Here is a 12415-nt window from a genome sequence, read left to right as displayed (position 1 = left end):
AGAAAATAGATTCCTCCTCCCTTCTCTTTTCATTGAGTTTAAAATATCTTCTCCTTGTTTCCCAAGACACCTGGCCTCACTGAATTATTTCAGTGGGGCCAGAGAGTTCAGGTAAGTGGCTGTTTATATGACAGTAGTTCTCTGCCCTCTCCTCATTTCCCCCTCCTCACACCACTGACACCCCCATAACCTCCCTGACTTTCCTATGTCACAAATCAACCACTCATTTACTCATTTCCTGCTAGTCCTGAGCCTGGGAAGTCCTTCCTAGCTCCTGAGAAAGAAGCAACAGCTCTTGTCTCCAGAACTGAAAAGAAGATATTTTTCTTTCTGTTCAGTTCTACAAAAAGTCAGGTTCAGAAAAAAGAATACAAATTGCACCCAGCAGCTCTTATCAGCTGGGAAAAAAATTGCCACTTTCAACTTCATTGCCTTAAAAAGAATTCAAACGCTTCCATCTTTTAAAAACAATTTAGTTGGGGAAAGGAATTAGATCCAAGTGCAGGAGTGGTGGGGCTAGCAGGATTTGAAGGGGTTGCAGTATTAACCTTGGGTTCTGATGCTTTAATTGAGCAGCAAAGGTGCTTTCCCAGTGGACATGCCACTGTGGGGTCTGACAGCCCTGCATAGGGGCAGTTTTGGGGACTTTGTGTGACACAGTGGTGACGAGAGGGACTTTTCTGTCCTGCTTCTTCTTTTAGCAGTATCTGAGACTGGGATCCCTAGAGCCCATCTTTGGATCAAGCAGTGCCTTCCCTACCTCTGGTATGAACATACAAATACCCGTGGGAGGGAGAAAAAAATATTTCTAATCAGTTTTGGACTTCGTTTTGCTTGTTTCTGAAAATTGCACGAAGCGGGAAGTGAACAGCGGAGTGTATGAGAAATGGCTCAGTGCAGCCACTTGCCACCCAAGATCTGTGTCCCCTGCCCTCAGGGGGACCATGTCCTGAGATTGTTCACAGCCCACTGCAAATTCTGACTCAGAAGCTACTTGCTCTGTTGTACACATCTGTCCTCAAGAGCAATTGCTTGGTAGCGTTCACGAGGCCAAGGAGGTGGGGGAGATGCCTTTGGCTACATGTGGCAAAATAGAACTGAAAAACTGGCTCTTGACACTTCCCTTTAGGACTCACAGCCTGCATGTCTGTGAGATGGAGCACATACTGGGCCTGGTTTGGCACTTGTGCCTTCCAGGTGGCAGAGAAATTATGGCCCATTGATTAAAATCCAAGTATCCATCAGTTGATACTCATTGGCACCTCCTGGCTTCCCTTCCCCAAGTTGATCTTATTAAACAGATCGTGCCTGGGAGCCGACTCCATTTCATTTTTCTGCTGATATTAATGTTTCCTCATAAATTGCCCACATGTAGCATATTCTCACTTTTTATTACAGTAAATTGCACTTCCTGCACAGGCTTGGAACCTGTCTCTATTTTATCTGAAGGATCCACAAATGATCTGTAATGAATCTTCATCCCCTGAGGCTGTGAGCTGGCACTTCTGCCCTCTGTACAAAGTGGAAAGGCGGTTTGGAAGAGTTGTTTATCTCAAACTTGGTAAACAGGGAGGATGAAGCCAGGGCAGTCTAATGATTGACGAGAAATTGTTTGGATCTATTATTTTACATATATTTAGTCACTTCTGCTCATTTTTTCAACAGCAACTAAATCATTTTATCTGAATTCAAAGTCAGTGTCAAACACTGAAATAATCTAATGGTGAGCACTCTCCAGTTATAGGAAAATCCTTTTAAATGTCATTGATTGACCAGATTTGTCCAGAACTTAAAACACATTATAGAACTTGCATTCAAGAGGTTTGGTACCAGCACAAATGAAGAAACAATTATATCCTCCTGGAAAAGCTCTCAAATTGGATCATGTTTCCATCAGCTTCCAAAGGTCATGTTATCTTACATTTTTTCCAGCTTTCCAATTCACTTCGTTTAATTCTCAAGTTTTCATCAGATAAGGAAAGAGTGCTATTCTTGAATTCAGGCAGTACTTACTTTGTGGGGCATAATTTCAAGCAAAAGTCAAGTGCATTTTGATATAGCATGGTGAAGTGATTGTCTCATATGCATTGGTCTCCATTACTGTGGACTTGTTCAAGACTTCAGTATTCCTGTTCATTGTACTAGGCTTTCTCTCTATGCCTCTCATATTTCCTAAACTTAGCACCAGGGAAATATGCAGGAGTGATCCCATATATTCATTTATTCCATAGACATACCTTGAAGTTCATTAACTGTCAGGTACAACCTGTGTGGTAACTTGGTCAGGTCAGAACTCGTAATGAGGAAACCCTCACAAACAACTATAGGTCCTTCTGACCTAGGTGTTCTCCAAGGGATTAACAGGAACAGATGGGATCCATGAGGCAATTTTATAGAAGTCCCTCCAATTCCCTAGATCTGCTGCTATCCTAGGCACACCTCTCCAAAATGATCCAAGCTGCCTCACCTCCCATCTAGTTCAGCCATTGCTTTTGCATTGGGCATCATCTGTCAATGCCCTGAAAACGAGATTGTCTTCTTATAGTCCCCAAGTTGGCAGGCTACAGTAGAAAGTTCATAGGCTGCCTTGTTACACTGACTTGCTGGGAGGCTTTGGGAAAACCACTTAATCTTTCTAAGCCTTGATTCCCCATCTAAAGGTGCAGATCAGAAGCTCCTTTCCATGAAACTTTGCAGTCCTCCCTGTTGTGAGGACTCAGTGAAGTTTCGTGTGTAGTGGGGCTTTAGTTCCAGTCTTGGGAGGGGTATTATTGGTGGAGGTGGTACTTAGTAAGAGCCAGCAATAGCATCCAGTCTGAACCAGTGCTCACTTCCGACTTTTCCTGGCTGGCTGGTGTCTTCCCTGAGCTCCCAGAAGCAAATTTAGCTCTTTGTTAGTAGAGGACCCTCTTAGCACACTCCTCAGAGCTGTATTTGGAGGCTACATAGGGTTAGTGTGCTGTGCCCAGATGACCTTGCTGTTATTGGGAGTGATTACTTTCCCCTTCATCCTCCAGGACCCACTTTCTCTCCCACATGCTCAGCTGCCTTACCCTCTGCTGTGTTTCCTGCTCCCACCTGAGCTTTGAGGAAACCCCAACAGAGATATGGGTGAGGTCTAGCAGAAAATTGCTTGATTATGAGGAGAGATAATCTCCTAAGAAGGCACAGGGAAAAAGCTGAAAAAGTGTATATAGGGCCTGAGATTTCCCAGTGATACCTGGGAATAAAGGATGACTATGAGAGGCCATAGGTTCGGGACTGGGCCTCCTCCACTCAGCTCCCCCACCTTCCAATAGCTAGACAGTTACACCCACCAACTGCTGTGTAATCCCATCAACGGCCAGGATCCAGAGACTCTAAAACTAAGCTCCCGGAAGTGCGTGGCCGCATTTACGACCACGCGACCTCTTATTCTCTAGTTCTCACTGTCAGTGAACCCGGCAGACTACTGAGAGTATCATACCCGCCTATTTGTCTGACTAGGAACACCTGTAAAGATGATTAGAGGCTGCCCCAAAAGCTTCCATCCCTCTTGGAGAGCCTGGCAAGCTACCAAGAGTATTGCGTCCGCACAGCAGAGCCTGACAAGCTAACCGTGGCATACTCGATATGTCAAAACCAGTAACAATGAATGGTCCTCATTCCCCTGATCCTGAAGGAGCCCCCAATATGTCATCAGGCTACACTAGCACATGACAGGGACGAATGGAGACGTTACTAGGCCCGCTCGAGTGAATCGATGAACAACGGGGTGGTAGTGATAGTGATAGTGATAGTGATAGTGATAGTGATAGTGATGAGAGGCCACGAGTGATTGGAGAATAACATTTTTGCAGTGTGCCAATAAAAGCAAAGCCTCAAGAGTCTGAGGTAAATAGCCAGTGGACCAGAACCATAGGCTTTATTCTTCAGCATGGAGTGGCTGAGATAGTTTAGTGATAACTATGAGTTTCTTCATGGTCCTGGGCATAGATTCTGAGACTCATGGTAACTCCTTGGCTGATGTATTGAAAGTGGGCTTCTCAAATCAGCTGCACTGCTGCAGTCAGCTACTCCCTTTCCTTGCAAATGGGGGGCGTTGCACTCCCTTGTGCTTGAGAGGGGTGACATGGCACAGAGAGAATTGTTCGTAAATAGCATGTTGTTGCAAAGGCAGCAGTGGGTCTTTAAAGTTAGCTCATATCTGTCCTTGGGAAAATGCCAGGCCCTGGGCTCCATGGGGGGAATGTTCTGAAATGTTAGAGTTGGGGTTTTAAAAAGATGCTAATTGTCGACAAGTGTTCATTATCTCAGGCTCCCAGTGTTAGGGGGTGCCTAGATAAGTGGCCAACAATTAACACCTACATAAATAATTGGTGGCATTTGCACTTTGTAAAATAAATCCTCAGTGATGTTGCTGGAAGGCTTCCATGTGGAGGTTTTTTCCACTCCATTTACTATTCCTTTAGGCCAAGATAAAGTGAATCAGGCTCATGTGTAAGCGATGTAAGTGGAATAATGGTCTCAGGCTTAGGAGAACAAGTTAACCTGGAGAAGGAAAACTCTGTTGTTTCTAATGATGTTTTCTCATCTAGAGGAAAAAGATCATCTTGTTCTCATTGTTTGGCCTAGATCCAAAGGCTAATTATTTCCTGTACCATTGTTGAGCCTTTTAGGAACAGCATAACCAGGAAAAGAGAATTCAGGCTTTGCGGACAGTCTCTTCCAAGTATTAGCTAAAGGACCTTTGCAAGATTCAAGTCTTGATTAGGTCCCAGCTCCCCATCTCAGAAATGGGGCTGATAACTCTGTCTGGCTTACTGGGGCATCATGAGTAAAGTGGGGTGTGGAAGTTGTGAAGTGGAACAGCCACTGGGGTGAAGCATCAGGATTGGTGCTTGATAAAAGCAGGCTTTGGTTTCCTTTAGAAGTAGCAGAGGAAGGACCAAGAGCACCAAGGAAGGGGGGCTAGGCTGGAGAACCCCTGTGTTAACTACTTCACTCTAGGAGTTTGGGTATATATGATCCTTATATCCATGTAGCCAAGGTGCAGTTGTCATCTCTTTCTAGCCCAGTTTAGATGAGCAGGCCCATTCTCATCAGTGTTTACAACTATTATTCAGCGTTCTTTCTATCCAGAGTGTTTGGGAACCAGCAGCTGGACTTGATTGCACCTGCTTCCCATGACAAAAGGTGCTGAATAGCTGCCATCCACTTTCTTTGACTGGTGCTACTTCTGGCACTGTTCTCCCAAGACAATGCTATATGGCATGGCATCTGTAGTGATGCCCCTTATTTGTCTCTGTGATCTTCTAGTCTCACAGTCTTTTCCATGAACTAAGTGCTATCCAAGCTTCTTGATTCTCCTTCTCAAATGGGCTAAGAAACAAACTATCAAGGTACCTTGAGTTCCTAACACTTTAAACTATTCTAAAGTTCTGTGTGCCAGTTTACATGAATGAATTATAAAAGCTTTGGGAATACCTTGGAACAGGGCCAGAGCAGAAATATAACCAGGGCTGTGCTGTGCTAACGTTCATCCATTTAAAGAAGGCCTTTGATTCTGTTGAGACTTGAAGTGGTCATCGAAGCCCTAGCCAAACAGGGTGTTCAAACTCAGTACATCAGGATCCTCCGTGAGCTGTATTATGGATTTACCACCAGGATCTCACCATTCTACAAAGAAGTGGTCATTGACGTAAAGAGAGGGGTTCCGCAGGGTGATAGCATTTCACTGAAACTCTTCAGTGCCACCCTCGAGAATGTCCTGTGATGACTGGAATGGGAAGAAATGGGAGTGAAGATAGATGGTAGGCAACTACACCACCTCCGCTTCGCTGATGACATTTTCTAATAACACCAAACATTAGCCAAGTGGCACAAATGCTGGCCGACTTTGACCATGAATGTGGAAAGGTCAGACTGCAGTTGAATCTCACCAAGACAATGTTCATGAAAAATGAACTAGTCCCTGATGTTCCATTTGCTCTCAGTGGAACGAACATCTCCGAATGCAGCAGCTATGTGTACCTGGGTTGAGAACTTAGCATGAGGAACGACTTGGCACCAGAACTGCTCAGGAGGAAGAGAGCAGTGTGGAGCACCTTCAAGAGCGTCGAAAAAGTTGTAAAGAGGATGAAAAACCTCCCACTCCGGGCACATCTTTTCGACTCCATCATTCTTCCTGCACTAACATATGCCTCAGAGACCTGGACCCTATGAAAAAAGGATGAGAACGCTATTCAGGTGTCCCAAAAAGGAATCAAAAGAGCTATGCTTGGAATATCACATTATACTCAAGTGAGAGAAGGAATCCGAAGTTCTGACCTCCATCGGCGATCAAGAATCAGGGACGCCCTCTCGTTTGCCAAGGCATTGAAAATCAGATGGGCCAGATACGTAATGTGATTAAGAAACAGCTGCTGTACTAGAACTGTTGTGGATTGGATTCCACTGGACATCAAAAGGACATGTGGCTGCCCACCTACGAGATGGTCAGACTTCTTCGTCAAAACCCTGAACAAACGGTTTGAGGCTCTTCCTGTTCCTGGAGCGAGAAGATGCCATTGGGCTACACTAGCATGCGACAGGGATAACGAATGGAGCTGCCACTGGCACCCGCTCAGCAAATAGATGAATAACGGGATGACAAGTGATGCAAGTGAAGTGATGTGCTAAGGCATAACCATTCCAGGGATCTTTTGGGCTTATTAAGCCCTAGTTCCAGTTTCCCACAAGCTGCACTTGCTCTTGCCTCCATTGTCTGCCACTGTTTTATTTTGAGGCTGTCCTGCAGCTCTCATGTCTGGGTTCAGTAGAAAAGCCCATTTGCTGGAAAATGACCACCTTTTGTTGAAGGTCATTTACCAGAGATTCACCCTGGAGCAGAAGGCAGGCTCTATTGCTCTCATGTACACACACAGAGGCTGTCCCTCATTATCTGGTTGGTCCCAAACTTCTCTGCAAGCATTGCAGTAGCCCCACATTCAGACCTAGATTAGGGGATGAGGGGAGGACTGTGCTGTTCCACTTTGAGTGGTTTAGGGGTAGGTGGCTCTCACATACCTGTAGAGGTGGACTCTTTTGTTTATTGGCTTGTCACTCTGTGACTCCCTGAGAGCAGGGTTTCCTGGCTCATGCCTTTTGCAGAATTGGGTCAACTGCTGGTGTGATGGCAGTTCCAGTGTGTTGAAGGAAGAAACGAAAGATATGCACATTCACATTCTTAGAAGGGACCATTGCAGGATAACCTGCCCAGTAGATGGGAGTGGGAAGACATGGGCTGGCCCTTGGTGCTAATCCTTGAGAATGAGCCCTAGAATGTGTTGAAGCTTCTTGGGTAATTTCATCTAATTCCCACACTAGCCCCAAGGTAGCATGGTGTTTGTCTCAGGTTGGGCACCAGAAGCAGGCATCGAGGTAAGACTGTCTGTGCTTGGCAGTGATGTATGTGTTCTTCGGGAATTTAAAGATAAAGAAAACAGCAGGGAAGAGAAGGAAGCCAGGGAGGGTTTGTGTCAAAGGAGGCACCGTTGGCTGCCTCCTGCAGAGGGATTCTGGGAACAACTGAGATCACACTTGGAGCAGTCCCCATCGGGGAATGGGGGCAGAGGAGATCCAGATCCAGGCATCCTCAATTCTTGCTTAGGTATGCACAATTTCAGGCACCAAGTGCAGAGCAGGCTGTGGCAGCCAGCACCATGGGTGTCTGTGTGGGGAGTGAATGCTTACAGGGCCCCAGTGTGTTCAAACACCCTTACAGAAATCAAGGGGGATGTGGGCACAGCATCCGTAGCTTTGTTGGCATTCAGACGTCTTCTAGGCGTGGAACTGCTGCTCAGAGAGGTGGCATTGCTTACTCGGGGGTGCTCCGCGTCGCAGAGGCAGAGCTGGGATTTGAATGCGCTCCCAGCTGCTCCTTAACTTGCTCGCTCAGAGATGAAAGGGAGGAAGGACTTGGCGTCCACCTGCTTCAGACTTGACTGGGGAAGAGAAGGGAAAGATCGGCATTTAGCTGGGGAATTAGCAGCGCTGAGAGGGACTCTGCCCACGGGGCTGTGAGCACTTAGTGCTCGTCCCATGGATTTGGCAGCTTTCCAATAATTAGTAGAGGCGGGGCTGTTTCTGCTAGAACTTCACTAGCATCTCTTTCTCACCATGTATCTGTGTGAGTTGCACCCTCTGGAAAAGGCTGCAGCCAAGCGCTATTTATCTGTGTGTGGGGAAAAGAGGCTTAACAAATTAGCTGATGCTTAATTGATGAGGGAAAGTAGGACGGGAAAGTTGGCCAGTTGTCCTGAGGGCAAGGAGGGGGGATTTTCTGATCAATTCTCTCTATCAATATCTTCCTGTTTGAGCCTGAGATGGGGTAGGAAAACTCTTAGAGTAGTCAGAGTACCAGGAATGTGCCCTGGGATGTTTGGATAACCCAAGACTGACCTTTAACATGACTGGATCTGGTGAGGGCTGCCTGCCTCCACGGGAGCCCTGCCACTTTCAGGCTTACTGAATTGTACATTCTTAGAACAGGCATCCCAGCCTAGAGGTCAAAGTCAGGGTGGAAGTTCTGAAACCACACAGGACTGCAAGCATGTCTCACTGCCAATGAATTTGACTCCGTCGCTATAAGGGTCCAGGATCCTGCATATTTTAAAAGTTCCTTAGAAAGTCTTCAATGCAGCCAGGCTTGAGAATGATTGTTGCAGTGTGAGGTGTCTGATGGAGCCCGGCTGAACACCTTCCTGCCTTTCCTAGTACTGCTTTCTGCCTGGTGTGTAGGCGCTTCTGGCCATGTGGTCTCGCTAGTCCTGAGGAAGCTCATTCCACTTTGAACTATAGTTAGTCATCACTTAACATTCTGCTTAGGTTCTTGGAAACTGTACCTTTAAGTAAAATGACCTGTACTGAAGGCAGGTCCTCAAATTACTTTACTTTGTTCCCTATCAGCTGCGATTGTGTTTTTCTCATCAACATTATAATGGAATGACCTCACTGGAGATCTGCTGTTCTTGGGAAGCCAGAAAGTTCATTCCTGTATTCAGCCTCCTTGATTACAGAGACCTTGGTCTAGTTCTGAATTAATTCCTGGAATCTGAGTAGAGGTGTTCCAATCTTTCTTGTACATGATAAGTTCTTGGGTTTAAAGAGACTTATGCTGTCAGGTCTCTATTTTTGTTTATTTTCTTCTCATACTTCCCTTCCATTTTCTTCCCTTTCCTTGCCTTTCCTTCTCTTTCTTCATTCTTTGCCTTTTAAATTCTATTGAGATAGATAACATTAGTCTGCAAAGCTGTAAAAGCTTGTATGTTTTAGGCATAAGGTATTACCAAACCCCACCCACTACTGAAGTGCCCTTTATTTCTCCATCCCAGTGTTTTGGCTTCCCCGCCACCCAGTCCATACATCACTCCTCTTTGCAGATGAAATAGGTTCCTTCTATCCCATTTAATTGAGGCTTGTAAAAAGTATGTAGCACTGTCCTCCCGTTGTTCATTGATCTCGAGAGGGCACCAGTAATGTCTCAATTGTGAGACTTGTTGTTACTGTTTTTGGCATATCGAATATGCTGGAGCTTGCCAGGCTCTGCCGTGCGGGTAAAAAGTATAATGTTCGGGGCTGGAGTGATAGCATAGCAGGTAGGGCGTTTGCCTTGCACACAGCCAACCCAGGTTCGATTCCCAGCATCTCATATGTTCCCGCAAGCACCGCCAAGAGTAATTCCTGAGTGCATGAGCCAGGAGTAGCCCCTTTGCATGGCTCTGGGTGTGACCCAAAAAGCAAATATATTTATCTATATATATATATCATGGTCACGGTCACGGTCCTCCCATTGTTCATCGATTTGCTCGAGCAGGCCCAGTAACGTCTCCATTGGAGACTTTGTTGTTACTGTGTTTGGCATATTGAATATGTCACAGGGAGCTTGCCAGGCTCTGCCGTGCAGGAGAGATACTCTTGGTAGCTTGCCGGGCTCTCCGAGAGGGGCGGAGGAATCGAACTCGGGTCCGCCATGTTGGCTGCGTGCAAGGTAAACGCCCTACCACTGTGCTATCATCTATATATATATTGTTGTAAAAATACTTTTGTGCATCTGTTGATATTAGCATATGGTTTTAGTCTTTTCTTTTGTTGATGTGGTTATCACATTTAGAAATTTATTTATGTTGAACCATCCTTGCCCACTCCCTGGAACCAGTTTTTGCTTACAATGTATGCTTCTTTTAATATATTATTGAATACTTGTGACCACACATGTCTGGACATGGCCCAGGTTCCATGTACCACACATGCTTGGACATGGCCCAGGTTCCAAGCATCCCTGGAACAAATGCCTCCTGCTTATGTTGGATGTTTCTTTTACTGTATTATTGAATTTGGTTTGTTAAGATTTGACTGAGGATAAATAAAGAACCTGTATTTATCAGGGATATTGATCTGCAGTTTCATCTAAGAATCTATTTTTACTAAATCATTTATTTATGGGCTGGAGCGATAGCACAGCGGTAGGGCATTTGCCTTACAAGCAGCCAACATGGCCGACCCTAGTTCGATTCCTCTGCCCCTCTCAGAGAGCCCGGCAAGCTACCGAGAGTATCTCGCCTGCACAGTAGAGTCTGGCAAGCTACCCGTAATGTACTTGATATGCCAAACACAGTAACAACAAGTCTCACAGTGGAGATATTACTGGGCCCGCTAGAGCAAATCGATGAACAACGGGAGGACCATGACCGTGACTGTGACCATTTATTTATGGGATGCCCTTCTCTGATTTTGATAGCAGGGTACTGTTGACATCATCATAAATGGTTGTAATAATTCCCCACCTACCCCCTTTTTATTAACGTTTTGGAAAACTAGAAAAAGTCATTTTTGAAAGTGTGGAAGTTTTCACTGATAACCCCATCTGGATCTGGTTTTATTGTTGGCAGACTGTTGATTGCAGTTTCAGTTTCTCTGCTTGTTATCACTCTATGATTGGCCCTCAGTAGCTGGAGCACCCAAGCTGAATGCCTGACAGTTCCTGTAGCACTGAGATCAAACAGGCCTAATGGCAACCAGCATCCACTGTTGCTAGAGCCTGGCAGTGGCAAGCGATAGCACTGAAGTCACCCATACCCTGCGTTCATGGTTGCATATGCCTGAGAGTTACTGATGCAGTAGGCGGGTATGGGCAAGAGTGGAGGGACAGCCACTTGTCTGGCAAAGGGCAATGTGTGTGGTCATGAGTCTGTGGCACTAAGTTTCACCAGGCCAGGGCAGCCACCAAAGGTTTGAAATCACAAATACCCCTTAGTCACGGTGTGCTGAGAAAACTATAGTCAGTCTGGGCTCTAAGCAGGGGTTTCTGCTTGTAAGTGACCAGCAATAACTGTGAGGTAAGTTTGTGCAGGCTAGGAAGAAGGCCAGGCATTTGTGGGGGAGGATTGCCTGTGGAGACCTGTGCCTGCATTTGGGCAGGCCTGTGGGGGGGATTTGGGGTGCACAGACATGCATTTCTAAAGGAAGCTATGGGCTAAGTTTGAGTGGGTTTGGATGATGACCAGGGGCTCAACTGCTCCTGAATCTGGCTCTCCTTAGGCTGCTAGACAGTCACAAGACCTTTATTTTTTCTTCCCACAGTAGTGCAGATTTTTTTTCTTAAATTTTTATTAGTGAAACACCATGAGGTACGGTTGTAGACTTACAAATATTTGTGCTTGGGTTTCAGTTATACAATGATCGAATACCCATCCCTCCACCAGTGCCCATTTTCCACCACCACTGATCCCAGTGTCCCTCCCACCTCCCATCCCCCCCATCCTACCTTGCCTCTGTGGCAGGGCATTCCCTTTCTAGGCCTCACTCCCAGCTGGTGACAGAGCATACCCAGAGGCGGCAGAACACAGAGCCTAGCTGGCTGTGCTTTGGGAAGGACGACTAAGGCAATGAGACTTCCTTGCTACCTTGCTGTGCTTTGGGAGATTCTTGTCGGAGCTGTCTGCAGAGGGGTGGCATGTTTCTTGCAGTTCGTGGTGGACTATCAGAGAAGTGTCTATTTGTCTGCTAGGAGTAAGCACTTAAAAAATGTTTAATAGTTCTATTTAGGAAACAGAAGAGGGAAGCCCATGGAGTTAAAGGAAAGATGTACTCCCAAGGTGGGATGTGGGTAGGCAGTTCCAGAGTAGAATGCCTAAGTGTTCGTCTCTCAGAGGCTTGGCAAGGGGTGGATGGAGCACCTTTTTTGTAATAAGCGCTTGGGGTCTGTTGGTGTGGAGAGCGAGACACAGTAACCATCTGCACTGCTTTTGGAAAGTTTGCTCTTGAAGAGGAGCGGGACTTTTATGACTTGGGAAGATTTCTGAGTTGCAAGAATATGTCAGGGTGGAAAAGTCAGGGTGGAATCTACAAAGGGCAGGAAGGAGCATGCCCCGTCTCAGCTTTATGGGAACGAACT

At 46.0% G+C, this 12415-nt stretch overlaps 1 protein-coding gene across 2 annotated transcripts in view; it reads left to right on the top strand.

Moving 5' to 3' along the window:
* GRID1 (glutamate ionotropic receptor delta type subunit 1) overlaps nucleotides 1-12415 on the top strand; it is a 754440-nt gene that overhangs the window by 445413 nt on the left and 296612 nt on the right. The window lies entirely within an intron of this gene.

Source organism: Sorex fumeus, unplaced genomic scaffold (genome assembly GCF_029834395.1).
Source record: "Sorex fumeus unplaced genomic scaffold, SorFum_2.1 ptg000078l, whole genome shotgun sequence".
Taxonomy (NCBI): Eukaryota; Metazoa; Chordata; class Mammalia; order Eulipotyphla; family Soricidae; genus Sorex; species Sorex fumeus.
Note: the sequence above shows the minus strand (reverse complement) of the source record. Positions and strands in the feature narration are given on the sequence as shown.